This window comes from Diabrotica virgifera, chromosome 3, assembly GCF_917563875.1.
Source record: "Diabrotica virgifera virgifera chromosome 3, PGI_DIABVI_V3a".
Lineage (NCBI taxonomy): Eukaryota > Metazoa > Arthropoda > Insecta > Coleoptera > Chrysomelidae > Diabrotica > Diabrotica virgifera.
The window spans coordinates 34,650,924-34,678,279 of NC_065445.1; the positions used below are offsets into that span (position 1 = coordinate 34,650,924).

Genomic DNA, 27,356 nt, shown 5'->3' on the forward strand with positions numbered 1-27,356 from the left:
TAAAAATGGCTCATGTTTGATGTCTCATATTTCCTAAACCTGTTGTCCGATTTAAGTAATTTTTTTTAATATGTTATTGCCTAATTCCTTAACAATATCGCTATAATAATAAACATTGTTGCCAAATAGGTAAATTTTCATTGTATACCGAGTGTACGAATCAAACTGTGTTTTTTTCTCAAAGTTCGCGTCACCCTGTGAAATATTCTATCATTTGTAAAATACTGAAATTTAAACCCAACTATAGCCTAATGTTTTCTCAACATTTTGTTTTTTGATTCATTCGCTTATGTTAGATAATAAAAAAGTTAAGTACTTTAACAACTAGCCATGTTTTTCATCAATACAGGGTGTTTTTAAATAAGTATGGCAAACTTTAAGGGATAATTCTACATGAAAAAATAATGACAGTTTGCTCTATAAACATTATGTCCGCAAATGCTTCGTTTCCGAGATACGGGGTGTTAAAATTTTTCTTACAAACTGACGATTTATTTATTGCTTTAAAACTGGTTGCGACATGCAAATGAAATTTGGTGGGATTTAAGACATAGTTATTGCAGACTTTTTGACATACAATTAATAATTTAATATTCACCATTGGCGCGCATACAGGTAATATGACGGCTCATATTACCTGTATGCGCGCCAATGGTGAATATTAAATTCTTAATTGTATGTCAAAAAATCTGCAATAACTACTTTTTAAAACCCACCCAATTTCATTTGCATATCTTAACCCGTTTTAAAGCAATAAAGAAATCGTGAGTTTGTTAGAAAAATTTTAACGCCCCGTATCTCGGAAACAAAGCATTTGCGGACATACGTTTATAAAGCAAACTTTCATTATTTTTTCATGCAGAATTACCCCTTAAAGTTTTCCATACTTATTTAAAAACAACCTGTATTGATGAAAAACATGCCTAGTTGTTAAAGTACCTAACTTTTTTATTATCCAGCATAAGCGAATGAATCAAAAAACAGAATGTTGAGAAAACATGAGGCTATAGTCGAGTTTTAATTTTAGTATTTTACAAATGCTAAAATATTCCACAGGGTGATGCGAATTTTGAGAAAAAACCACAGTTTGATTCGTACACCCAGTATTCAATAAAAATTTACCTGTTTAGCAACAATGTTATTACAACGATATTGTTAAAGATTAAGGCTATAACATATTTTAAAAATCATTTAAATCGAACAACAGGTTTAGGAAATATGAGACATCAAAAAGGACCCATTTTTAAGGTTAGTGGTTAATTTTGGCCCAGAGTGTATTACAATGCACCATAACTCTGTTAGTGTTTAACCTATAAAATGCTAAAAAACCATGTTATATTTTTTTAACGGCAATAAGATCATTTAAATTATTTTTTAAACCCTTATATTTGAAATGGTTGTAGTTGGCATGGCTTAAACGAGTCACTAATCAAGATTGTATGCAAACTTTGAACAGCCATATCTTAACCAATTTTTGCCTTACAGATAAACCAAAAACATCCAAAATATTCAAAAAAGGAAAACCTTACATTTTCTTACTCTTCGAGATTTTTCCAATCACTAATACTTTTTAGGTTATTTGAACGAAAGTGGCAGGCCCTGATTAAAGCTTTAGATGAGGATATATGGGGCGACGCATATAAAATTACCATGAAGTCCTTGAAAATAATGGCCCCATATAAACTTGACGAGGACCAACGGATGGAATCAGCTGAACTCCTCTTAGATAATAGCAACAGAGAAACCAGGTTTGATCAGAAGAATATGTAATGACCTACTGCAGAAGCAAGAGTTTCCCAGGGACTTAAAGGAAGCGAACTTAGTTCTACTCCTGAAGCCTGGGAAGCCCCCCGATTCGGCAGCCTCTTATCGGCCAATATGCCTCCTGGACTGCCTTGGTAAGTTCTACGAAAGACTTATCAAGAAGAGACTGGAAGTCATGTTGGAAGATGCGAGAGCGTTATCTAATCAACAGTACGGATTCCGGAAAGGCAGATCGACAGTAGATGCCGCAACCTGGATAAAGGACTCGGCAAAGGCAAGCAAGAAAAGGTGGGTAGTCCTTGTTCTGTTGGACATAAAAAACGCTTTTAACTCAGCAAACTGGGGCCTCATTGTAGACAGAATAGTCGAATGTGGAGCTCCGGAATATTTGTCCAACATAATAAAGGACTACCTATCTGAAAGAACCGTATGCATATCAAAGAAAAAGAAGATGAAAATGACCGCGGGAGTACCCCAGGGGTCAGTCCTGGGACCCTCACTTTGGAATATATTATATAACGGGGTACTAGAAATAAACAAAGAGAGAGGAGTAAAAGCGATTGCATACGCGGACGATCTGGCCTTACTAGTCGAAGGCGATTGGGGCATAATAGAAAAAGTAAACCAAGCAATAAAGAGAACCGCGGAATGGATAGAAGAAAACGATTTAAAACTTGCAGTAGAGAAAACTGAAGCGATAATTTTGAGGGAACCGAGATACAGAAACAACATAATATTCGAGTACAATGGCTCCGAAATAAGACCCCAAAAGACCGTGAAATACTTAGGCATCACGTTAGACGATAGACTAGCATTCGGACAACACGTTCAGGAAGCATGTCGAAAGGCTGAAAAAAGGACCTCGGTACTAAACAAGTTAATGCCAAACATAGGGGGCCCAGGATCACAGAAAAGAACAGTTATGTTACAATCCATTCTATCGATAGTATTATACGGGGCCCCGGTATGGTACGAGGTCCTCCGGATGAAAAAATATAAAGACATGCTTCTCAGGGCACAAAGGAAACCTCTGATCAGGGTGTGCAGCGCGTACAGAACTGTATCAACCATTGCGTTACAGGTGGTGGCTGGTTCTGTGCCGGTGCACATCCTGGCTGGATAGAGAGTCCGAATGTACCAACGGGGCAATAGGTTCAGGACCATTAGAAAGAAAGAGAAGTATAGAGTTGTGGCAGAGGGAATGGGCAGCCGAAGTCGAGAAGGCGGTCTGGACGAGATCCTTGATCCCGGATGTGGTGAGGTGGTGCGGGTGTCGGCATCGGCGCGTCAACTACTACTTCACACAGTTTTTGACGGGGCATGGATCGTTCAGAAAATATACCCACCGTATAGGGAAGACCGCTGACGATCTGTGTCCCGAGTGTGGGGTGGTTGATGACGCGCGGCATGTCGTGTTCGTGTGCCCTGCGTACCATGCGGGGCGTGCCGAGCTGCAGCTGGGTCTGGGATCCCCTCTAGGTGAGCCACACGAGCTAATGGACAAAGCCATTAATAGCAAGAGAGACTTCGACCTGGTCATTGCTTTTGTCACCAAGACAATGAAACACAAGGAAGAGAAGGAGAGGCGTCTGCAGACGGGATGACCACTATATTTATTTATTTAAAAAATGTGTTTGTGTCGTGGCGGGCAGTCAGCGGGGGGAGGACCCTTTACATCCAAACCACACTGACTGTCTATTTTTATTCTTACATGGTTTTATTTATTTATTTATTTATTTTATTGTAGTTTATTTATTTATTTACTTAATTTTATCTATACAAGTAATCGTCTTTGATCAATTTTATCTTTCTATTTCCTGTTTATGTTCTCTATCTTTACTTTTTCTTTTCTCTTTTGCTTCTTTCCTATTCTTCTTTTCTCTTTCTTCTCTCTTCTCTAATTCTATCTCCACTTTCTCTTTTCATCTCCTTTTACTCTAGTTCTTTCTTTGTATGTTATACCATGTTTTGTATCGTTTTGGGACAGTCAGTGGGGAAGGACCTTTTACATCCAACCTACACAGACTGTCCCATCTAAATGCCAGAATGAATGGGTGGACGAGTAAGTGTGCATAGATGAAAGTAAGGAATGTTTGGGGTTAAATGAAAGAAAGTATGAATGGGTGGATGAGACAGCGTGGATAGATGAAAGTATGAATGACTGGAGTTGCTCGTAACTGCCAACTGACATTCTCTGGTTCGTTCCATCCTGGGCTGGGGACACCCCGGTCGACCTACCCGCGCACGGGTTGAGCTAGGCGGTCGCTTCACCGGCCTGTCTGGTGCGGAGCGTGCGCGGGGGGCGGCCGAGCGGCCAACCAATCCATGGAATGCACGCTAGAAGTGCCGGAGGGGAGCTATGAGTAAGGTCGACGGGTCAGATATGCTCGCTAAGAGCGGTTCCAGACCCGTCGGCTGGAGAAAGAGGAGGTGGGTTTAGTCGGTAGGCGGCTCGTGATACAGAGAGGGCGGGCCGAATCCGACACACCTGGGACACCTTCCCAGACGGTCTTAAGAAGATTCCCACCTCGAAAAAAAAAAAGGTTATTTGAACGAAGAACAACAAAGGAGTGACGGAGTGTGCAGGATCTTAAATGAGATTTTAATACCGGTGATAGCGAGAGAGGAGATTGTCGAGGCGTTAAAGAGGATGAAGAAGGCAGTAGAACCTGGTGGAATACCTGTAAAGGTTTAGAAGGCTCTAGGAAGGAGGGGTTGATGTTTTAAGGCAAATGATTAGTAGGCCATATTATGAGGATGAAATTATGACCAATGCATGGAGACAACGTGTGATGGTATGTATCATTGTACGAAGACAAAGCGGACGTTAAGGAGTGTAAGAATTATACAGGGATAAACTTTGCTCTTAATGAAAATTTGGGAGAAAACTGGAGATCGAAGAGCGAGAAGAACCAAGGTGACTAATCTTGGGTTAGTCACCTTGGGTAGTTAGGAAAGGATAATCAGACTAAAATGGAGATGGGCAGGACACATAAGCAGAATGACAGATGGGCGATGCATCGCGATGGACAAAGAGGTTATTGGAATGAAGACCAAGGGAAGACAAGAGAAGCGCCGGTCGACCACCTACAAAGTGGACCACGATTTAAGAGGGCTAAATAAAAACTGGATGAGAGCGGCGCAAGAAAGACGGGGTTGGAAACAGGGGGAAGAGGCCTATGTTCAGTAATAGACTTTTGAGGCTGGATGATGATGTAGAGCGAAGATTAAAGAGACAGGCATCGACAGGAGAACAGTTTAAGTTTAAGCCAGGAAGCAGGACAACAGATGTCTTGTTTGTTTTGAGACGAGTGTAAAAGAAGAAAGGCGCAAAAGAGATCTGGATGGAAGGACGTAGCAAAACAGGCAAAGACATCCATGGTCATGATTGCACAAGAAGAAGGAAAAGAAGAATGGATAGTCCATCCTTTCCAAGAACAATCATGATCATTCTCTTTGCCTTATCCCTATGCGGGGTCGGCTTCCCTAATTGCATTTCTCCACACAATTCTATCTTGGGTCATATCAATATTAATCCCTTTTACCAACATGTCCTGCCTAATCGTCTCCCCCCACGTCTTCTTTGGTCTTCCTCTTCTACTCCTTCCAGGAATCTGCACTTCACCAATTCTTCGTATTGGGTGATTAACGTCTCGACGTTGAACATGACCAAACTATTTCAACATAGGCTCTCTCATTTTGGCATCAATTGGTGCCACACCTAGACTTCCCCTAATATGCTCATTTTTAATTTTATCCTTTTTTTGTCACTCCACTCATACATCTAAGCATTCTCATTTCCAACACATGCATTCGTTGTTCCTCTTTCTTTTTCACTGCCCAACATTCAGTTCCGTACATCATAGCCGTCATTATGGCTGTTTTATAGAATTTTCCCTTCAACTTCATTGGAATTTTCTCCATTACTCTGTAATACCGACCCCAGGTACTTAAAACTATTGCTTTTTACAATCAGTTCACCATCCAAAAATACCATTTTATTTGTAGTAACTCCATCTTTAAATGAGCATTCCAAATACTCTGTCTTTGTCCTACTAAGTTTTAAACCTTTTTCCTCGAGAGCTTGTCTCCACTGTTCCAGTTTTTGTTCTAAGTCTCTTTCACTATTTCCTACTAACACGACATCATCAGCGTATATTAAGCACCATGGAATGTTACCCTGTAGTTTCGCTGTTATCTGGTCCAAAACTAATGAGAATAAATACGGACTAAGCACCGAGCCTTGGTGCAATTATACTTTCACATGAAATTTATCAGTCTCTCCCACACCTGTCCTAACACTAGTCGTTACTCCCTTATACATATCCCTCACAATCTTTACATATTCACTAGGGACTCCTTTCTTATTGAGTGCCCACCACAGAATCTCTCGAGGAACACTATCCTATCATATGCTTTCTAAAGATCAATGAATATCATATGAGCGTTTGTTTCTTTACTCCTGTATTTTTCAATCAACTGCGTTATAATGAAAATTGCATCTGTTGTTGATCTGCCCTGCATAAAGCCAAATTGATTCTCGGATATTTCGGTCTCTTCACGGATCCGTCTATCAATTACTCTTTCCCATATTTTCATGGTGTGGCTAAGCAGTTTTATAGCCCTGTAGTTTGTACATTGTTGTATACCTCCCTTGTTTTTGTAGACAGGTAGTAGTATACTGCTTCTCCATTCGTCTGGCATTTGTCCAACTTCCATAATTCTATTAAATAAATCTGCTAGCCACCTTGTTCCTGTCTCTCCCAATGCTCTCCATACTTCCCCAGGAATATCATCTGGTCCTACCGATTTTCCTTTCTTTATTTTTTGAAGCGCTTGAGCCACTTCCTCGTTTGTTATTTTGGTGACCATTGCTGCTACTGTCTCCGTTGACTCCACAGGCTGTCTGTCAAATTCTTCATTTAATAAGCTGTCAAAGTACTTTCTCCATCTCTTTTTGACATCCTTTTCGTGAACTAGTATTTTATTATTTTCATCTCGGATAAATCTAATCTGATAAAAATCTTTGGCTTTCTGTTTGGCTATTATATATATTCGTTTCGCTTTCCCTGGTATTAAGTTGATCGTATAGGTTTGAATACGCTTCTGCTGTGGCTTTTGCTACTGGTACTTTCGCTTCCTTTTTCGCGACCATATAGTTTTGAAGATATGTGTCGGATCTGGTGTCTTGCCACTTTTTATATAATTTTCCCTTCTTTTTTATTTTTCCTTGTACTTCGTTTGACCACCACCAAGTCTCTTTGTCCTCAAACTTTTTTCCTGACGTTTTCTAAAGTATTTCAATAGCAGTCTCTCTAATACTACTGGTCATCTTTCCAGGAACAATATTAAACACAATTGAAGAGATTATACAGCCCTTCCTGACACTGGCTATATTCTGCAATTATCGGAATATGTGCTGTTTATTTTTACTGTGTACTTATTATTTTCGTACAGACCTCTTATCAAGTGAATTAAGAGGATGGGTACGTATTTTCGGCTGCAATGCTATTCAAATCGGGATTCATTTTTTTCGAATCCTGAGAAAACTAATAAGCATTTTTGAAAAATTTAAACGCAGAATGAAAGATTACGTTCTTACCGAGAGCCGAAAGTCCCTGAAAACTTCTATAATGTTTATTTTAATAAATTACAGGGGTGAAAAACTAAGAGAAAATGTAGTGTGATTTTTAATTTCAAATATCTCATTCAAAAGAAACTTTTTATTCATTCTTTTTATATCAAAATACAAAGACTAATAATCTACTTCGACAGTCTTTTGTATCCTAGTATATTCATTAAAAAGTAGTCCCGACCTCTTTTAAGTTAAAAAATAAAGGCCACAATATCCACGAAGGAGCAATTTGATTAACCCAGTTTCTGGTTCACAACTTTCGCTTTTTATTTTTATCTCGAGGGGTTCGAATTCAAGTTGTTTCTAGATTACTTTTAAAATTGTTACATATTGTGGTTTTCTTTAGATACCTAATAGAATGGCAATATTTTTAAAAGTAATAGTGATTGAAAGAGGTCACACAAAGGCAGTTTTGAGGTAATATTATTACACTAAATCAATTTATTCATACTTCAACAATATTATAATACTTATTGAGACATCAACTTTGTCTACTTTTTGTGTAGACACGACTCCGTTTTTCAATGTACCTCTAGTAAGTTGCCGTACCATCGTTTTCGTGGTCTTCCCACTGATCGTCTTGCTATTGGATAACTGTCTTTCGTGGTTTTTACTATTCTATTTGTTGACATTCGTCAATAATATTCATTCTAAATACGATGGGGAGAGTAAGTGGTACGAAAAACATTTTGCTAAAGTGCCTCCTAGAGACGAAGAAACTTAGCGAAAGGCCAGCCACGCGATAATTTACGGCGCCGTAAGAGTAGTAAACCTGACGAGCCATTGTCTTACCAATTGTAGATGAAGTAGGAGTTAGTCAACCAATGCCTCGTTAGTCAACCAAACCTGAACGAGGCATTTGACTAGCCAGTTGGAGATGAAATGGGGAGTTAGTCAACCAATGCCTCGTGTCTACTGCTCTTACGGCGCCGTAAATTATCGTCCGTGTGGCCCTGTGCAACAGAAAGTTAGGGAGAAGAAAATGGCTAGAAACGGGTAGGATACGTCTAAAACAGTTGAAGATAAGGATGTATACAAAGTAGCTCAGAGGCAGCAAAGCGCGCTGTAAATACTGCTAAGGAAAGATCGTCTGCTCCGCTGTATGCAGAGTTGGAAGCACTCGAGGGTATGAAAAGATTATACAGCATTGCTAAATCAAAGGACCATTACAAAATACCATTGACATTGAGGTATTTTGACAACGAAACCCGATTTGGGCTTCGAAACGTTAATAAAATCATTTCTTTGGTAAAATTGTGGCTTATTTCCCATTAAAAGTAATTGATTATAAAAATGCCACAAGAAAATAGCTTCAGAACAACGTCAAATAATTATAATAACTGTGTGTTTAATTGTACTAATTTGTACTTACATAAATAAATTACAATAAAATTTTGGTTTTGAACAGTTTTATTCATGAAATAATCGCAACAAATTGCACTCGATCTCTAAAATTAATATAGAATTTTAGAGCTCTTGTGCAATTACTACTGATAATTACCCGGAAAGGATGAAAGGATTTGATTTCAGTTCAGTGCCTCTACCCAGGTGCTCCGATGAGGAAACGGTTATTCCGAAATACGTATAAGCACATAGTAGAGGTTCTGTACTGTAATCAAATCTGAACCATCTTTTCTTTTCTTTTAGTTCATACTTTATTCACCTTTGGTGGATATTACAGGAAATAGTTCGCTAAAATTATTATCACGGTGAATGACAGGACGTGAAATGCAATTTAGATTTTCCTTGTCGAGTATTTCGCCGCTCTGTTATGCTTTATTTTTCCAACTTAAAAAGCTCAGAGGATAAATAATTTCGAATTTTATTTCCTGACTTATTAGACTTTTGTGGTACGAGTACTTTAGAAATGTTCTAAAAGAAGAACACGTACAGGAGAAACAGACGATACAGGATCCCAAATAAGAATATAATACTGGAGATAGCAAGAAATGGTCGAGGCGTTAAAAAATAGGACGAAGAGTGGTAAGGCAGTAGGACCTTATGAAATGCCTGTCGAAGTTTGGAAGACTCTAGAAGAGGAAGGAGTTGATGTTTTGTGGCAAATGATGAGTAGGGTATCTGAGGATCTCCTTGCACCGGGTCCTATACTTTTCTCAGTATCTTTCTCTGAAATGGTCATTCCACAGGTCTTACAAAAATAGGTTATTACGGGTCTAATTAATGTTCTGTTTATTAACAAAATACTTCTTGGGCAAACATATTTCCTTAATAAATAATATCCAGTTAAAACTCAACATTATACTTTATTCAAAACGACACAAACCTAAGGGCTTGTCCATATAAGTGCTGTTTGCCAACGTCGACGCCGCGATTTACCAGTTTAAACGCTGGTGAACTCGCGGTTGCATGTAGTGCAACGCGTACTCGCGATTTTGAGTAGTGATGTTGATCATAGTTACTTTCGAGTATTCGTTACAAATCGTTACTTTTGTACAAAGTAATCATTTGCAGTATTCGTTACTTTCATTACTATGATTACTTTTGTATTTGAGTACCGGTAATCATATCGAGAATCGTATTTCTCAGTAGGTAGGTATTTTGTATAAAGTAATCATTTACAGTACTCGTTACTTTGATTATTATGATTACTTTTGTATTTGAGTACCGGTAATCATATCTAAAATCGTATTTCTCAGTAGGTAGCTGTTTTGTATAGGTATTCCGATATAACAACGACCGTCACCGATCTGTTTAAGGGATAAAAATTATTTGATTACTATGTTTACTTTTGTTACTTTTGTATTTAAGTACCGGTAATCATATCGAGAATCGTTCGTATTTCTCAGTAGTTAGGTATTTTGTATACGCTCTGAGCTTCGCTGGTGTCGCTACTAGCGGATTACTAATGCAACTTTCGCCGGTAATTTTTAAATTGATTATTTAATTGTTATCGCTTAATATTTACAACGCAAAAAAGTAACTAAATTGTAATCGATTTTTTTAAGATTTTGCTAATTATTTAAACGTTGTATTAATTAAATATTAATTTCTTACTTCGGATACTTTCACAATTATCGTGTAGATGGCTCTTAGGTTAATTTATAATTACATATTACGATATATTAACAAAACTTAAATTCAGTATTTAAAACATAAGTAGGTATACTTAAGGTAAAATTATACACCACAGCTTTGACCAACTAATATTTTTTCCTATTAATGTTTTTAATTTCAATGTTTTTAAATTAATCACTTTGACATTTATGTCAAATTTCCACCGAACGTTCACTGATTTGTCACTACTGGCGCTCGCGAAATTTCAAATATCCCCTCTACCTACGAGCTCACAGCGTATAGGTATTCCGATATAACAACGACCTTCACCGATCTCTTTAAGGGATAAAAATGATTTGATTACTATAATTACTTTTGTATTTGAGTACCGGTAATCATATCGAGAATCGTGTTTCTCAGTAGCACAGTATATAGAGTTCCCTCTGTATACTGTGTCAGTAGGTAGGTGTTTTGTATAGGTATTCCGATATAACAACGACCTTCACCGATCTGTTTAAGGGATAAAAATGATTTTATTACTATGATTACTTTTGTATTTGAGTACTGGTAATCATATCGAGAATCGTATTTCTCAGTAGTATAATGGGATTTATCTCATTATTTAGATATTTTAGAAATCCTTAAATTAACTAAAGTATTCGTCAGATATTTATTTATGAAACAGTAAACATTACGCATATTTGTTATAATAATTGCAAAGTAGAACACCTTAGCTGAATTGCACGTTTTGCTTACTCAACAAGGTTGTGACTATTCATTTGACACGCTAACGAGAATATATACAAACATATTTACATAACGAAGTATTTGATAAATATGGGAACACGATCAGATTTGAGTGATTAGTGGGTCAGTCGAATTAGTTAGTTAGGTTTGAGAGGTTGCTGCCGTTAGAGCCGAATAATGTCACCTATCAACTGAATACATTTATACGGTATTAGTTTAACCAAATAAAGAAGTTATGAGTACATAGTGCCTTCCTGATAGTCAATCCCATCACCAGAGCAGTTAAATCATCACATACCACCATATGGCGACCTGAGAGACGGACTGGACTTCTGAGGCAGTAGACAACAGGAACAAATATGGCAAAAAACTGGAGGAAACGAAGAAAATTTGGGGTAAAGTACCAATCCCCATACTAATTGGTATCGTTAGATGGAATGGAGACTATATGGAGCTGGAGAGGCCAACGATAAGGGAGTCCAAATGGTAGACGTCGACATGGACGAAGGTTTGGAGACATGGGACCACGCCCAAACGTCAAGAGGACAAATGGAAAGAAATGGACAATGCCTAGTGGACAAATGTGTACCTAATCGTGAGTAACTTTTTAGCTATTTTTTTAAATTGCATATACAGTCTCACATATATGAATTTTTTTGTTAATATAGTATAAATATAATCATTTTAGAAGAACTAGATTTATTAATTTTCACTTAAATATAATTAAATTAGGTAAAATTTTTTTCGTATATTATTAAGTTTTAGAAGTATTTCACTAATTTAGAAGATTTTTTTTGAGAATTACATATCATATATAGATAATCTTAATCGATAGTTTTATTTTAATAGAAATATAACAATTCTTATATTTTATATGGTAAGAAATAATATAATTATTTTTAAACATACGAGTACGTAAATAAGTTTATTTTGATTTTGATGTAATTTATACTTGATGAAAATGCATTTTTGCATACGGAAGTTATTTTGTTTATAACAATTTACTAAGTACTTCGAGTATAATATTATGATGATATGACGTGTTTGACATTGAAAATTGAAACGAATGAACTACATAAGAATTCGCTAAACGACAAATTTTTATGAAGAAAGTTTATTATGATAAATAAAATCAACCTGAAAATATAAGATATTAGTATTCGAACAATATGTTTATAAATAAGGAAAGATAAAAGAAAGTATTTTAAGATGATGAAGAAATTGGAAAATCCAGCATAAAGGACTTATATTGGAGACGGAAATGTCTCAATCAATGGAAATTTTTGTTGAGAAATGCACGTAAATGCAAAGATTTTTACTTATGATAAATATGACAAGACAAAGGAACATACCCTGAAAAGGAAAAATTAAAAATGACTACGGAAAAGAAATAATTTTTTATACAAGGTGATTATACCACGTACATAGGACTAATAAAATTCGTCCTTGTGAGAGAGCCCACAACTACTGCCATAATGGCATATGGAGTTTTTATTGAGTAAACGAATTTCCTCGTGAGAGAGTGAATTATTTATATACAATGATTTGTGACGAAAAGAAAGTCAGTTAAGAAATGATGATGAACTGATATAAGAAGAAAAATAAAGACAAAACAAGTTATATAAATATGTTGAAGTATCGGAGTTTATAAAGGAAAAGAAAATCCCATTTGAGGAAAAAGACAAAAGAAGATTAAATATTATGACTTAAAAAGTTATCTTAGAAGAAAAACAAGTATTAAGGATAATTTGAAGAAGGTTAATGTTAAAAGATCTGGAAAAATAGAATAATTGAAGAGAATTTTGTACCTACAGTACAAAAAGTTACAGTACCTACAGTAAAAAGTACTATTTAAGAAGAATACCTTGTATGGCTTCAAGTAACATAATTATTAGTATAATATATAAAATAACTTTAAATTTCTATAATATACATATATATACTTATTTTATTCGAATGAGGTCATGTAAGACTGTATTTCAATTAGAGAAATAGAGATTATTTTTGTGACGTAAAAGTGACTATACGCGTGAAGAAACTGAACTTCTATTTAACTAGTAACAAAAATTTAGATTAACTATTTAGCTATTGTAGGTTTTTCTCATTAGTAATTTTTATGTAAATATTTTAATGGACGTCCAGACTTAATATTAATTACTCAGCAATTGCAAGCTGAAATTTTCTTTATGTTTATAGGAGATTTTCATGATATTTCAGGAGATTTTCATTGTTAGGAGATTTTCATTATTAGGAAATTTTCATGATATTTTTTTTAACAGAATATGGTCTATTTTTATTTACACTTTCTTTCGTTTTTTTTCATAATTGAATGCTAAAATTTTTTTTTTGATACCGACTTTTTTTATTTCAATTTTTTTTAAATATCGGTCGAATTTTAGTATAAATATTTTATAATAAAGTACAATTAGAGACAATTTAGACAATAAAAACCAACTCTTGTCAAGGAAAAGGTACGAAATGAAAATAAGAAGATATTAGCATACCCATTTCGTGTTTTGAAACTAACTGGATCTCACCTAGACTGAGTATATCAGATCAGACAGGAATTTAGGGATGCAAGATGTAGAAGATTTTTTTAAGCGCACAACTATCCATTTTGTCTTTTTGGAACTAACCTTCTCACGACTAAGGACGTGCAAAAGGACCGGAAGCAAATGCAAGGATATAAAGTTGCGAAAAACTACCCACCAAGTAGGTAAGGGTTAGAAAATGAAGAATTTATGAAGCAAATGATATATAAATGAAGAGCTATGAAAATAATACAAATATAGGAAGGAAGATATATGAAATATAAAGTAAGTGATAAAGAAATAATGAAGAAATATGAAGAAGAAGAAGATTTTTTTTAATAGTAGACGATGAAGAAAGTACTAGGTATAAAGAAAATGAAGAAATATGTAGTTATTGTGAAGTACCAGACAAGAAGAAGAATAAGAAAAAGAGATAATTTCTAATAGAAGAATATTAAAAATTGGAGAACATCAAAAGATTTGTCTTAAGGGTCTAGTAAAGAAGTAGAATTAACAAGTAAGTTCAAATGAAGTAGTTGTAATTTTTTTTTAAACCTCTGAAATTAAAGTAAAGTATAAAATACAATTTCTAAGTATAGATTTTCGCGAGTCACAAGAAAAGAATTAACTAAGAATAGACGATGTTTGATAATTAGTGAAATAAATTGTATATATTTGTAAATTTTGTTTATATATTTTTTTTTGCAAAAATTTGTATAAATCTATACATATAACGTAGTCAGTTGATGATGATAGTAAGAAAATTTTCTTCTCTTCGGGGAGGAAAAAGGAACCACGGTACATGGCTCAGAAAATTTTCTTTTCTAAGGGGGATGATATAATGGGATTTATCTCATTATTTAGATATTTTAGAAATCCTTAAATTAACTAAAGTATTCGTCAGATATTTATTTATGAAACAGTAAACATTACGCATATTTGTTATAATAATTGCAAAGTAGAACACCTTAGCTGAATTGCACGTTTTGCTTACTCAACAAGGTTGTGACTATTCATTTGACACGCTAACGAGAATATATACAAACATATTTACATAACGAAGTATTTGATAAATATGGGAACACGATCAGATTTGAGTGATTAGTGGGTCAGTCGAATTAGTTAGTTAGGTTTGAGAGGTTGCTGCCGTTAGAGCAGAATAATGTCACCTATCAACTGAATACATTTATACGGTATTAGTTTAACCAAATAAAGAAGTTATGAGTACATAGTGCCTTCCTGATAGTCAATCCCATCACCAGAGCAGTTCAATATACAGCAACCACCATAGTAGGTAGGTAATTTGTATAGGTATTCCGATAGAACAACGACCTTCACCGATCTGTTTAAGGGATAAAAATGATTTAATTACTATGATTACTTTTGTTACTTTTGTATTCGAGTACGGGTAATCATATCGAGAATCATATTTCTCAGTAGTTAGGTTTGTATATTAATTAGCTTCTCATTATAAATTTAGAAAACATTACAAAAATAGGAACAAATTTTAAAAGTATTCCGATATAACAACGACCTTCACCAATCTGTTTAAGGGATAAAAATGATTTGATTACTTTGATTACTATGATTACTTTTGTTACTTTTGCATTTGAGTACCGGTAATCATAACGAGAATCGTATTTCTCAGTAGGTAGGTATTTTGTATAGGTATTCCGATATAATAACGACCTTCACGAAGTACGAAGTAGGTAATCAGAGTAATGAAAGTAGATACAATAGTCGTTACTCGCTCTGTTACGATTGGTACGAAGTAATCAGAGTAATCAAAGTAGATATAATAGTCGTTACTCGCTCTGATACGATTAGTACGAAGTAATCAGAGTAATCAAAATAGATACAATAGTCGTTACTCGCTCTAATACGATTGGTATGAAGTAACGAAGTAATCAGAGTAATCAAAATAACGATTTGCCTCTCTGTATAGTAATCGTTACTTTCGGTATTCGTAAGTAACGAGTACTTTGTAACGAGTAGTTACTTTTTCAACATCACTAATTTTGAGCGGTTGCATTTGTATCTATGTTAACTTGAACCGCGGCGATTGGGTTTTTCAGGTAAACCGCGACGTCGACGTTGGCAAACCGCCCTCATCTGGACGAGCCGTTAGATAAAAATATACTCCTTGTTATAACTAATTTTTAAACGTATTTTTCAATTTGCATTTTGGGTATGTAAACCATTTTCTTTATTCAAGAATTTTTTTATCAACATATCTTTTATTGGGGAAAAGCATATAACTCTAGAGACCTCGAAAGCTGAAGTATAAAATACATTTATACTAAAAAGATCGATACCACTTTGGTAAGGCTTTTGTTATTTTATTGCTATTCCTTTTGCTTTAAAGAATGATAATATTAAAATACTCCTAGTGGAATTTTTCAGAAGACTTTTCAAGAATAACAAACTTGACCGTTAATAACAACATTCTAGTGTCCAGGAGAACATTGTCTAGTTGACGTATTGGATTGAAAGTACTACTAAATATCTTAAAACTCTTTGTTGTTGTGCCACTAGTATCGGTGATTGGAAATCAATAAGGCAACGTTGATTTTGTTTACTGCTGATGTAAAGAGCTCATTCTTGGTGCAGACAGGTTATTCTCTTAAATTCCGCACCATCACACTCTTCTACACCCTGGATTTCTTCTTCGTTCGATATTGCTTGGCAATATGATATGATGGAATAGTACAGTGCACAGATTCTAAAGGTGCCGGTGGAGGATGGCGTCTATGCGCAGTATTATAGTCAGTGTATAAAAGAGAAAGTATCCGAAATAATGAAATATCAAATTTTATATTATTTGTTATTTCATTATTTCGAATACTTTCTCTCTCATACGTCGTGAGCGCCGCTACGACGACGCGACGACAAATGACAACAGCATTAATTAACAGAATTAAAAAAAAAAGCAATAAAATTCCGGTGGAAAATGATGCTAAGCGCTCCTGAAGGTCAAATGATGCAGTTATTCACGATAACATCGAAAAAATGTTAAAAATTAATATTTTAATTGTTTAAAAAGTAGTAAACTTTGTATCTAGGGCTTTTCGTTGTTTTCCTCGTAATACGAGAGATGTCGCTAGATTGCGTCTCAAAAGGTGGAATCATTGTATCGCGATGGTTTCTCTTAAATAGGCAGATTGTTTATGTTCCTTTCAGAGTAGTGACTGCATAGCTTCACTGAGGAGGCATGAGGATGCTGAAATAGCTATATGGAGATGGTGGTCCAACTCTGAATCGAATACAAACAAAAACTTTTATCTTTTCCATTTTTACTCAGTTTTGAGTATTTAGAAACTGTCTTTCGGTCCTTTTCCTAGACGAAGAGAAGGTAAATGCGTGGCCTAAGTGTCCTCTATTTGCTTTCTCCTATTTTCGTCGTCTCTGTGATTATAAGGGTGTAACAAAAATACAGGTCATAAATTCATTCACATATTCTGGGACCAAAAATAGTTCGATTGAACCTAACTTACCTTAGTACAAATGTGCACATAAAAAAAGTTACAGCCCTTTGAATTTACAAAATGAAAATCGATTTTTCCTAATATATCGAAAACTATTAGAGCTTTTTTATTGAAAATGGACATGTGGCATTATTATGGCAGTAGTATCTTAAGGAAAAATTATAGTGGAATTTGGAAACCCCTCAAAAATTTTATGGGGGTTTTGTTCTTTTAAACCCCCCAAACTTTTGTATACGTTCCAATTTAATTATTATTATAGTACCATCAGTTAAACACAATGTTTTAAAAACTTTTTTGCCTCTTAGTACTTTTTCGAAAAATCAGTTTTTATCGAGATATTTTGAATATTTGTCAAATCCACCACATATTTTGTATATGGTTAAGTATGATTATGGATACTTGGTAATAATATGAAAATTTATTTATGATTTACATTTTTAGGTATATTTTGAACCATATTAAAAAAGAAACCACATCTCGATAAAAGGTGCCTAATCTAAAAAATACAAAGAGGCAAAAAAGTTTTAAAAAGACTGTGTTTAACTAATGGTACTGCACTAATAGTTTAATTGGAACGTACACAAACATTTGGGGGGGTTTAAAGGTACAAAACCCCCATAAATTTTGTATGTAAACGTATTAAAAAAGAAGCCGCATCTCGATAAAAACTGCCTTATCGAAAAAATACTAAGAGGCAAAAAAGTTTTGAAAATATTGAATTTAACTAATGGTATCACAATAATACATTAATTGGCACGTACACAAAAATTTGGGGAGGGTTAAGGGAACAAAACCCCATAAATTTTTTAGGGCGTTCACAAATTTCACTACAATTTTTCCTTAAGATGTTCCTGCCATAAGAATTCCACATGCCTATTTTCAATAAAAAATCTCTAATAGTATTCGATATATTTGATAAAATCGATTTTCATTTTGTAACTTCAAAGGGCTGTAACTTTTTTTATGTGCATATTTGTACTAAGGTCCCATTCGAACTATTTTTGGTCCCAGAATATGTACTTTAATTTATGACCTGTATTTTTGTTACACCCTGTACAATGTATATTGTAAAATCCGGAGATACGTGATGCGGCCAAAAAGCAGTTTATTAACGAAAAGTCTTAGATTTAAAATATTGTTTATTGTATTTTTTATTTCAATTATTCTAATTGTTTAAAAAGTAGTAAACTTTGTATCTAGGGCTTTTCGTTGTTTTCCTCGTAATACGAGAGATGTTGATAGATTGCGTCTCAAAAGGTGGAATCATTGTATTGCGATGGTTTCCCTTAAATAGGCAGATTGTTTATGTTCCTTTCAGAGTTGTGACTGCATAGCTTCACTGAGGAGGCATGAGGATGCTGAAATAGCTATATGGAGATGGTGGTCCAACTCTGAATCGAATATAAACAAAAACTGCCTTTATCTTTAATATTTTAATATTAAAAACCGCAAAGTGAAGTTGCAAGAGATAGCTGACACTTTAAAGTTATCAAACGGTAGTATTTTGACTATTGTGCATAAACATTTGGTTATGAGAAGGCAGTTTTCCAATATGCTCGATATTTAAAAAGGGAGATAAATCTCAGTATGAAAGTTACAGAGATATCGCTTTACTTGATGTAATTTTTAAAGTCCTTGCCAAGGTTATAAGAGAAAAATTAGACAGATAAGTTAGTGTGCAGGTAGGGGAATATCAAGGTGGTTTTAAGTAAGGAAGATCTACCGTCGATCAGATTTTCGTACTAAAGATATTACAGAGCGGTACCTACGAACAACAGCTCCTGTTTATGATGAAGAAGCTCCTGAAGCAGGTATATGATACAGTCGTACGGAATCGTCTTTATCAGACACTTCGGTTAATTGGGATATCGGAGAAGTTGGTCAAACTAGTGAAATTGGCACTGGAGAGAACAGAATATCGAGTAGCACTGGAGGGTAGCCTCTCAGAAAAGTTCAAAGTACGAAGGGGTTTGAAGCAGGGAGACTCTCTGTCAACTGTCCTTTTCAATTGTGTATTAGAGGCAATATTCCGGGAAAGCGGGATCAGAACGCAAGGTACGATCCATGATAGAAGAACTCAGGCACTTGCATATGCAGACGACATAGTATTGATAACAAGAACAAAAGAGAACTGCTAGCTAAGAGTATATAACCTTTTTAAAAGAAAAGCTAAGCAGTACTATCTGACAATTAACGAACACAAAACAAAATTTATGGAAATGGGAGATACACTAAATGAAGAACAGGTTTTGAAAATTAGAATAGATAACGATGGAAAAGACAATTGTTTCTAAAAAGTGAAAGAATTTGAATAACTGGGGGTGACTGTAACAGAGAAAGGAGATAAGGAGATTGAAAATTGAAAAAAATTGCGAAGGGAAGACGACCAGTTAAAGCATTGAGCAAACTTTTAAAAAGTAGTCTTATCTCAAGAGCAGCAAAACTGCGGTTATATAGTACGGTGATACAACCTACAGACAACCTACAACCTGTATCGTAGTGAGTGTTGGGTTCTGAATAAGAGTGAAGAAAATGCATTTGAAAGATGGGAACGGAGTGTGCTGAGGAAGATTTTCGGTAGTGTTAAAGTGGGAGAGAACGAATGGAGAAGACGGACGAATGCGGGAAGTTCATGAACTGTTTGAGAAGCCAATAATCAGCCATATGGTTAAAACTAGATCTTCGCTGGTTGGGACATGTGGAAAGGATGTTAGTGGACCGATGGGCGAAGAGTATATTAAGAGATGAGAGAAGAATAAGGAGGGGTCGACCGCGGAAAAAGTAGCTGGAAGCAGCCAAAGAAGATCTACAAAAAGCAGGCGTTGTAAACTGGAAGACGGCTACCCTGGACAGAGTAAAGTGGAGAAAGACAGTTGAAAAATTTCAAACCATGGGTCCCTGAGACCTGCAGTGCTGTTATTATATGTCGCAGTGGATGAAACATGAATCCATAACTTCACTCCGGAATCAAATCGACAGTATATGAGTGGACAACACCCGGACAAAACCGTCCAAAGCAACCAAAGACGTAACAAACCGCCGGAAAGGTTATGGCGTCTATATCTTGGCTCCCGCAGGGAACTATTTTCATTAACTATTTGAAAGCGACTACTATGTTGGTTTATAGGAGTGTTTGAAATCAGTAAAGACAAGGCCTTCATTATTCAAGAAAAAATTGTAGTTTCGCCAATACAATGCACCGTGTTACAAGTGGATGAAAACGATCGCAAAAATGCACGAATTGGGGTTTGAATTACTTCCGCACTTTTTTCCTATCTAAAAAATGCTTTGTGGCAAGTGATATCGCTCCGATAAAGAAGTAATCGCCGAAACTGAAGCCTATTTTCATTTTGAATGCCAAAACAAATCGATTTACAAGGCTGACATCAAAAAATTGTTAAAAATCGTTGGAATGATTGTCTCGCCGCTAAAGGACATTATTTTGATGAATAAAGAATACTTTTTGCAAAAAAGCTGTTGTTTTAATAGTTAGACCAGGGACACGACAATGTCTTCAACAAGACCTCACACAGCCACAACACAAAGACTATTAGTCCAGGGTAATAAGGTTTTTTCCATGACACTCGAGCAGCCAGGGTACTGAAGCGTTTTTTCGACAGGTAATACCTATAAGAGCAAATTGTAACTATTTCCTGCGTAGGATCTGGCGGTCATTTTTATTTATAAACAATTAAGTGTCAAAAAATGGCATTTTTCCCTTTATTTTTCAAATCAATGGAAAACAGTGAAAGTTATGGTTTTTTTTAGTACAAATATCTTTGAGATTATGGAAAAAGCTTTAAAATGACATATTACAAAGTTTGATATACTCATTTATTGTTAATATAATTGCGAAAAAAGGTCGGAATTGCAAAAAAAATTAATTTCGCAATATCTATTGTAAAAATTAGTGTACAGCTTTGAAATTTTTGTCATATAAGGGTTCTTTGGTGCTTAATATGTGATAAAAATTTCAAAGCGATTCATTCAATTGTTTAAATTTTATTCAAATTGTTTATCCCAGAGAGCATTTTTTTTACAATAATATAAGTCAGAAAAAAATGACGTTAGAACCATTCCACAGGTGTCAAATGAAAGAGCATGAGCTATATTTTCAACTTGGTTTAAAAAAAGTGAATAAAAAATGCATTTATTAGTAATAAATAATTATGCAAAAGTATCGTAAATCTTTCCTTATAAACTTTTTATTTTGTTATACAAGAAATTATATATATTTATTACAATTTTTTATCAATTATGATATAAATAACATTATTTGGTAGTTGTGCACTTAATAGTCCTGTCGCCAGGGGGGGTACAACGGCCTCGTTAATTCAGATGGACTTACTCAAGTTTTTTTTATGTATTTTGACCCGTAGAACACGAATTTTTTGGGTAACAGTTGATCCGAATGTCGATAAGATTGTTATAGACCAAGAACTTGAGGAATCAAATAACAGCGATTTTTGGCAAAACAAAACAATATTTTGTATTTTTTGGGCCATTTTAAGTAAAAAATATTTCTACAAGTTTTTTCGTAGGATGCACAGTTTTCGAGATAAACGCGGTTGAACTTTAAAAAAATCGAAAAATTGCAATTTTTGAACCCGAATAACTTTTGATTAAAAAATAAAATAGCAAGTCTGCTTACCGCATTTGAAAGTTTAAGTCAAATTATATCGGTTTTGATTATTTGCATTGGTAAAAATTTATTTTTTTATTGTTTAACAAAGCTATAAACACGTAGGGTTTCCCGTGCTTTTACATGCGTTTTAACGCATGTAACGTAGAAATAGTCTTGATTGCACTAGTACCTATTCTACCTACTCGTTCGATTTTAAATGAGAAATCATAGAAACATCACTCACGCACTAGTTGTTTGTAGCTTTGTTTAACAATAACACAATAAATTTTTAGCAATGCAAATAATCAAAACCGACATAATTTGACTTGAACTTTCAAAGGCGCTAAGCAGAATTGCTATTTTATTTTTTAATCAAAAGTTATTCGGGTTTAAAAATTGCAGTTTTTCGATTTTTTCAAAGTTCAACCGCGTTTATCTCGAAAACTGTGCATCCTACTAAAAAACTTGTAGAAATATTTTTTGCTTAAAATGACCCAAAAAATACAAAATATTGTTTTGTTTTGCCAAAAATCGCTGTTATTTGATTCCTCAAGTTCTTGGTCTATAACAATCTTATCGACATCCGGATCAACTGTTACCCAAAAAATTCGTGTTCTACGGGTCAAAATACATAAAAAAAACTTGGGTAAGTCCATCTGAATTAACGAGGCCGTTGTACCCCCCCTGGCGACAGGACTATAAAACAGGGTAAAAAAGTTAATTTTTTTGGAAAAAGTTATTCAAAAAGTTTATAAGGAAAGATTTACGATACTTTGCACAATTATTTATTACTAATAAATGCATTTTTTATTCGCTTTTTTTAAACCAAGTTGAAAATATAGTTCATGCTCTTCCATTTGATACCTGTGGAATGGTTCTAACGTCATTTTTTTCTGACTTATGTTAGTGCAAAAAAAATGCTCACTGAGATAAACAATTCGAATAAAATTTAAACAATTGAATGAATCGAGTTGAAATTTTTATCACATATTAAGCACCAAAGAACCCTCATTTGACAAAAATTTCAAACCTGTACACTAACTTTTACAGCAGTTATTGCGAAAATAATTTTTTTTGCAATTCCCACCTTTTTTCGCAATTATATTAACAATAAATGAGTATATCAAACTTTGTAATATGTCATTTTAAAGCTTTTTCCAGAATCTCAAAGATATTTGTACTAAAAAAATCATAAGTTTCACTGTTTTCCATTGATTTGAAAAAAAAAAGGGAAAAATGCCATTTTTTGACAGTTAATTGTTTATAAATAAAAATGGCCGCCAGATCCTACGCAGGAAATAGTTACAATTTGTTCCTATAGGTATTACTTGTCGAAAAAACGCTTCAGTACCCTGGCTGCTCGAGTGTCACGAACAGGGTATATTTTTGTCTTATTACCCTGGCCTATATTGGAAACGGAGTAGATGAGACCTGAGGAACAAATAAAAAGAAATATGTATATGAAATAATATTCGAAAATGGTTTAAGTATATGAGCGATGATAGATCAATACTATATTTTTTGCTTCAAACAAGTTATTGTCTCGTCGCCTTTTTAAATTGAGTTACGGCAAGTAGGCAGGTTAAAGGCTAAAGGTAAAAACGTGACTTTATTACAAAAATATAGAGACGCAGTAGTTTTGAATTATTTCTAATGTTTAATGACTAATGTACTATTATACTCTCAGAACACGTACACTGCAGATTTTCTTTCAGGATTATTGAAAAATATCACCACGCTAAATTATGGCTTAATGAAAATTAAGTTTTTTACGATCTTGCTGAATTGAAACTATATAATGAATACTTATAGTACTTAAAAACTCATACAATAGTTATATAATGATTTACGTATCTACTTATCTAAAAATAATTTACCTTTCCCATATGAACAATAAAATCATTATTATCTCTTTTGAAATAAAAATATTGATTAAACCAGGTCTGGTTTTACAATGTGATTGAACCTGACAAAAATAAATGAAAAGAGACATGGAAAAATATTGGTTCATTGTTTACAAATGTCTCAGAGTATTTGTTGTACAAAAAGGGTAAAAACATGCCTAAGAGACAGTAGAACCACTCTCCGAAAAATTGGAAGTAAAATCTTTAGTCGCGCATGGCGACCGCGCAATGTTCGTAGTCGCTTTTGCCCCACTCTCGCATTGCTAGTCGCATAGAAACGTACGGGTTTTAACAGGGAAAACCCGCATCCACCACTGGTGAATTACCAATTGCGTACTGTCGGTATTACTTCTTGAGATCAAAGTGCCGACATGGAAGTGGTTTTACTGTCCCTCTTTATACTGTGCTGAAGATACATGATGAGGGCGGTGTAGGTCGCGATCGCGGTCGAGGTTTATATCGATGAATATCTTCATATATTTTGGTGTATTGAAAGACTAACGCGTACGCCATTCCTTAAGACTTCTTGATTTGCATTTTTTGTTGTATTGTATTTGAAGTTTGTCGGGGTGTTCATATTATTTTTATAAGTTCTTGTAGCAAACTGAGACAAGGAGGTATTTGTAATAAAACTGTACTATGATTCATTTTGAAATCAAGTAGAACAGTATTAAACTGCCAAAGCTCACACAAACTTTTGTAAAATTATATGCAAATTATAATACCGGGTGTCCACTTATATTTTCCCCCATTTTAACTGCCTATAACTTCTAAACGGCTCAAGATAGAAATATGCGGTTTTCGCTGAAATGTTTTATTTTAGTACAAGTTTTGTCTGAATGTATTGAATTTTTTATATCGCTTTCGAAAACGAAAACAATAATGGCGGATTTTTGAAAAAAACGTTGTTCACTTTTTTTAAACGGAACACCCAGTAATTTTTTTGTAAATTGAAAGAAAGGTCATTAACCTATCCAGCGATATAAAGTTTTTCAAAATCGGTTGTCAAATCACTGAGTAATTAATTTTTAAAATGAGAGGTGCAACGTGGATATCACATACTTAAATAACATAACTAAGCAAATTGATTTTATGTTATGTGATTTCCACATTGCACCTCTCATTGTAAAAATTAATTACTCACTCATTTTACAACCGATTTTAAAAAATTTTATATCTCTGGATAGGTAAATGACCATTTTTTCAAGTTACAAAAAATATACTGGGTGTAATAAAAAAAAGTCAACAACGTTTTTTTTTCAAAAATTCGCCGTTTTTTATTTAAAAGCGATATAAAAAATGGTAATTTAACTAAAAACTAAAAAAAAACGGTCATTTACCTGTCCAGCGATATAAATTTTTTTAAAATCGGTTGTCAAATGACTGAGCAATTAATTTTTAAAATGAGAGATGCAATGTGGAAATCAAATAACATATCAATTTGGGCTAATTAGCAAAATTCATGGAAAAGTTATTTAATACCAGCAATTTTATTGCTGGAATCGAATTATAAGATCCTATATATTAATAATATAGGTATGCAAAGTCCACAGATAGTGTGCTACTTTTTTTATAAACAAAATGGCGCCGACAAATCGTATTGTTTTCAATTATTGCTCTATAACTCCGAAGATTTTAACTTTACATCAAAAACACCCAAATAAAAATTCACCGCAATTAAATTCTGCATAGAGATATGTTTTTCACGATTTGCTCCGACAAAAATTGTCCTCGGAAAATGCGGGCTTTCATAACAAAAACTCTAATTTTCAAATAAAGTTTTAGGTAAGTAATTATTAATCAATAATTAAATAACTTAGTGACATTAAAGCTTTCTTGGTATAGATTGTAATTCCAGAAGTCGGTGAAAATTAAACGGATATTTTAGCAACAATTCAATTGTTAATTAACAAATTACGATCGCAATAATAACCAAAATAATCATGATACATTGATCAAACTTATATAAATTATAAAGATGAGATGCTTATTTAATATTTTAGCGACAAATTATAAATTTTTCTTTTTTTTGCATAATCTTTGAATTTTGAAGAAAAAATAGTTATAATACGCTGGTCTAATTAGTAAGGTACAAAGAAAGGTTATTTACCAGCAATTTTATTGCTGGAATCGAATTATAAGATCCTATATATTATTAATATAGGTATGCAAAGTCCGCAGATAGTGTGCTACTTTTTTTATAAACAAAATGGCGCCGACAAATCGTATTTTTTTTCAATTATTGCTCTATAACTCAATTCTACATAGAGGCGATTCTACATAAATTCAACCCAATTTAATTCTACATAGAGGCATGTTTTTCCCGATTTTCTCCGACGAAAATTTTCCTCGGAAAATGTGGGTTTTCCCAACAAAATCTCGAATTTTCAAATAATTTTTTTGGGCCAGTAATAATTTATCAGTAATTATATAGCTTGGTGAAATAAAAGCTTTCTTGGTATAGATTATAAATTCAGAAGCCGGTGAAAATGAAACAAATATTTTAGCAACAATTTAATTGTTAATTAACAATTTACAGTCGCAATAACAACCAAAATAATCATGAGACATTGATCAAACTTAGAAAGATTATAAAGGTGTGATGCCTATTTAATATTTTGTCGACAAAATATAAATTTTTCATTTTTTTGCATAATCTTTAAATGTTTAAAAAAATTGTTATAAACAAATTAACATTTCTCAGAAATTGTTTATTATATTCTAATTTTAAAAAATACTTAAAATGCGTATTTCATAGGTCTTGAAAATGAATGCTTTAAAAAAATTTTCCAACCATTTGCAAAAAAGTTAAGAAACAGCAATGTAAATATACGATTTTTCCGTTGTTTATAATTTATTTTAATTGTTTCAAAGCTTAAAAGTGAGTCTATGGTACAATCTAATTACTCGCAAAGAATGTCAAAAATTAGTGCAATGGTTATATTTTAATCAAAGATTAAAAATACTTTTTTTTGTAATTTTTAGCGCAAAAGTAGGCCTGATACAGAGTCGGAGCTAAAATGTTCACTCGAAGCGACTGACACGCAGCATACATTATTTATTAAAAGTGTCGTCGCGCGGCCGGTCGTCGCTCCGAGTGAAAATTTTAGCTACAGTACTGTATTAGCCTGCTTTCGCGCGTGTAAATTACAAAAAAATATATTTATAATCTTTAATTAAAATATAACCATTAAAATGATAATCGATATTTTTTTGTAAATCATTAGCTTGTACTTGTTACTAAACTCACTTGTACGCTTTGAAAGAATTAAAAAAAGTTATAAACACCGTAGTAATCGTATGTTTACTTTGCTGTTTCATAACTTTTTTGCAAATGGTTGCAAAAAAGTTTTAAAGCATTCATTTTCAAGATATTTGAAATGCGCATTTTAACTATTTTTTAAAATTATAATATAATAAAAACTTTCTGAGAAACGTTAATTTGTTTATAACTACTTTTTTTAAACATTTAAAGATTATACAAAAAAATAAAAAATTTATATTTTGTCGACAAAATGTTAAATAGGCATCTCATCTTTATAAGATTTCAAAGTTTGATCAGTGTATCATAATTCTTTTGGTTATTATTGCGACCGTAAATTATTAATTAACAATTGAATTGTTGCTAAAATATTCGTTTAATTTTTACCA

At 33.8% G+C, this 27,356-nt stretch overlaps 1 protein-coding gene across 1 annotated transcript in view; it reads right to left on the bottom strand.

Annotated features, from left to right (window-relative positions):
* Positions 1-27,356, bottom strand: part of LOC114344961 (proteoglycan Cow) — a 218,090-nt gene that overhangs the window by 84,828 nt on the left and 105,906 nt on the right. The gene's annotated exons all lie outside the window — the stretch shown is intronic.